Consider the following 3,751-nt stretch of genomic DNA (forward strand, 5'->3'; position numbering starts at 1 on the left):
TTTAATCTTTTACGCATTTATCCTGATGTTATTTATTGGTCTATTGATGAGAAGTTTTGTTTCTTTACATTGAGATTTAACCCAAACTGAAGGCTATCGATCTTTGTTTTTCATTAGTAAGTATGTTATGTCCTGATCACATTCAGAAAGTAAGATTGTATTATCTGCATATCGCAGGATGTTAATAAATCTTCCTTCAGTCCTGAAGCCACACTTTTCTTAATATCATCCTGCCTCTCACGTAATTTGATCAGTATACAGATTAATAAGTATGGTGAAAGAATGCAATCCCAAGACAGAGATTTCCTGATTTTATACCATTCAATACTCCCTTGTTTTGTTTGTGTGACTGCCTCTTGGTCTATGTAGAGGTTTCTCTTGAGCTTGTCACGATTCACAGAGTTGAAAGTCTTTGCTTAGTCAATAGAGCACCAGTGAACGTCTTTTTGTTATTCTCTGCTTTTAGCCAATATACATTTGTTGTCAAGCAATGATATTCCATATTCCACTTCTACATCAGAATCTAGTTTGAACCTCTGGCCGTTCCTTGTTGATGTATGATTGGGTCATTTTTAAAATGTATCTTCAGCAAAAGATTACTTGCATGTGGTATTAATGATATTGTTTGATAACTACCACATTCCATTGAGTCTCTTCTTTTTTAATTGGGCACAAATATGGATCTGTTCCATTCAATTAGCCAGGTAGCTTTCTCTCCAATAGATGAGGGAGTACCCCCAGTGATGCATCAGTTTGTTGAAATATTTCAATTTGCATTCCATTAATTCCTTGTTTTTTGCCAGTGCCTTCAGTGTGTCTTGGATTTCTTCTTTCAGTATCATTGGTTCTTAATCATATGCTAACTTTTGAAATGATCAGGACCATTCAAATAGTGTGCACAAGGATTTACCATGCTACTAGATTTAAGAGGCGCCATCTCAGGAGCAAGAACAGATGATCCTAGGATCTTCAAGCAAATGGTATGAGCACAACTTGATATCCTTAACTAGAATAGAGGTGGCAACTGGCAGAGTTGGAGAAACAGCAGAGGCAGATTTTCTGACCCATATATTGAGGAAACCTAAGTTCTTCTGGGAAGGAGGCTGACTTTCAGAATGTGCCCTTTGAGCATTTATAGACTGGCTAAAGGAATTTGGCAATACTCACCCATGCAGGACAGAGGCTGGATGGCCATGTGGCTGAGAGAATGAAAACCAGAGTGAAGTGTGCCTGCAGTATGGAGATAAGAGATATTTTTTACTGGGAAACTGCTGTTTTCTCAGTTGTTTCTGATCATGAATTGTACCCTGTTCACTTTAATAAACTTTATATGCATGATTATTGTCTCTGAGCTCTGTATTGCCTTTGCAATGGACTATCAAAGCCATCAGAGAAGTAAGAATGCTGTGGGAGGGACTGTTAGTGTTAGATTGGGGTAAAGAATGTTGTAAAAGAGAAGCATGTCTGAGCCCTGACACATAGGAATATACCTTGGGCTGATTTTGAGTTTGATTCTCCTTCCTCCTTGTGAAATCAGAAACCCTCTGCAAGTTAGAATCAATTATTTGGCTCTTAACATAAACAACAATCCCATATCAGCTATCATACAACTCTCTCCTACCTAAGAGTCTTTGAAATAATTAATGTGATTGGTTGCTCATTGAAAAAAGAGAGGTTCAAGTTCAGTAGGAGGAATCTCAGGGAATAGGCCTGGTGATGTATTTCTGAAATATCAACCACAGAAAACTCTATGAAGCACATTTCTACTTTGAGACACATGGTATCACCATGCATAGTAGTCAACTAGGCAGTAACTGGCTACCTACCCATCCAACAGAAAGATTTACTATTTCTACATGACATATACTTATCTGTCCATCTAATACTGTGGTCCAAAACATCACTTTTAAGAATTCAAGTAATTTCAATAATCATAGATTTACAGTTTTGAAAACTCTATACAGGTCAGAATCAGCTCAATGATGATGGTTTTTGGTTTGGGTCAGTAATCAAATGATTTATCAAATTTTACAACCTTTTCTATTATTCCATAAAACATTCTTTACAGAGCAAAAATTATAATATTTAAAAGTAAAAAAATCATATATGCTTATTCCATCAGTATTTTAATATCTTCTCATTTTATACTTAACACACATTCATACATACACTCCTCTTTTATAAATTTTAAAATATTAATCACTATAATAAATCTATGAAGGAGGTACTCATTTTCCTTACACATTGAAGAACTGTTTTAGAACTTGATCAAAGTCACACAGGCTGAAAGCATTGAAAACAAGTTGAATTCAGGTACAGTCAGTCTTGAAGGCCATTCTAGGTCATGATATTTACAACTAGCCTATGTTTTCCTTCTGCTATTTGATACTATTCATAAAAAATAAAGACTTATCAAATTTTTCAAATACTGTAGAGTAACAGGGGTCACTAGCTTGAATCCTTGAAGAATAAATGGTAATTCTGCCTTCTTTTTATACTGCTTAAAAATGTCTAGTAAAATTTTATGCCTTAATCAATTTAGGTCTCACAGGCATAATAATATCTGAAATTTTCCATGTATTAGAGAAATTGGAGCTTCATTTTATGTTGAATTACCTTTAACAGAAAATGATAGGCTATGGCTTTTATTTTTAAAAGCTTATGCTACTTTACCATGACTACTGCTCATCACTATGAATAGGGCATGCCCGTTAAGCAGATACTCTGTCAGCAGAAACACTCCATATATATACATTTTTTAAAAAACATACTAAGGCACATTTAGTTTCATTTCATCCAGTTACTAGATTATATTTTTTAGCAGAATCATTCCCCATTCTTGTCGTTGTTTGTTTAGGTGAAGTGACAACCAAGAAACTAATATTGTAAAAATCAGTCATGGAAGAATGTGTAGAAAAGTTCAATGCTATTTTAAAATAAAATGAGATATTCCTGAACTTTAGCAAAGCAAATGTTTTTTGAAGCTGTTTTTTTTTTCCTTTAAAGTGTTCACAATGAGCTTAAACTACATTATTACTAGGTAAGATAGGGGAATCTCATTTGATACACTTCATTGTATTTTATATTAAAATTCAGGGGTTCTGAGGATTTTAATGCATAGAAATGTAGCAAAATTATCATCTTCTACTTTAATAATCAGCCATGTTATTGTCTGTTACCCTTGCTGACTCTAGTGTCAGAAACAATATCTCTATCTTTGTCTCAAACTGAATTCATATATGACTTAGGATACAAATGAAATCTTATACTATCTTGTGCTAACAGGTATAAAATAAATAAAGCTTGATGAGAAATGCAATTAACTGAATACAATTTAATAGTTCCCCCAACTTTTGTCCTCAAAATATTGACACATACTTAATTATGACTAAGTTTTTGAATGTATGTATGTTGTTGTTAAGTGCCTTTGAGTAGCTTCTGACTCATAGCAACCCTGTATAGGATTTTCAAGGAGTGGCTGACAAATTTGAGCCGCCGATCTTGCGGTTCTAACCAACCTTGCATTTCAGTGCATTATTCCACATTGTCACATCACATTGTTGACATAATTAGAATAACCTCTTTTTATTTCAAAACATAAAAATTAAATGGCAAAATATTTGTAACCTGCTGAAAAACTAGACACATTTAGTGATATTATTCACTGACTTATAATAACAAAGATCCTGAAGTATAAGTACAAAAAGCCATTGTTGTTGTCAGGTGCCATCAAGTCGGAACCGACTCATAG

Source organism: Chrysochloris asiatica, unplaced genomic scaffold (assembly GCF_000296735.1).
Source record: "Chrysochloris asiatica unplaced genomic scaffold, ChrAsi1.0 scaffold00539, whole genome shotgun sequence".
Lineage (NCBI taxonomy): Eukaryota > Metazoa > Chordata > Mammalia > Afrosoricida > Chrysochloridae > Chrysochloris > Chrysochloris asiatica.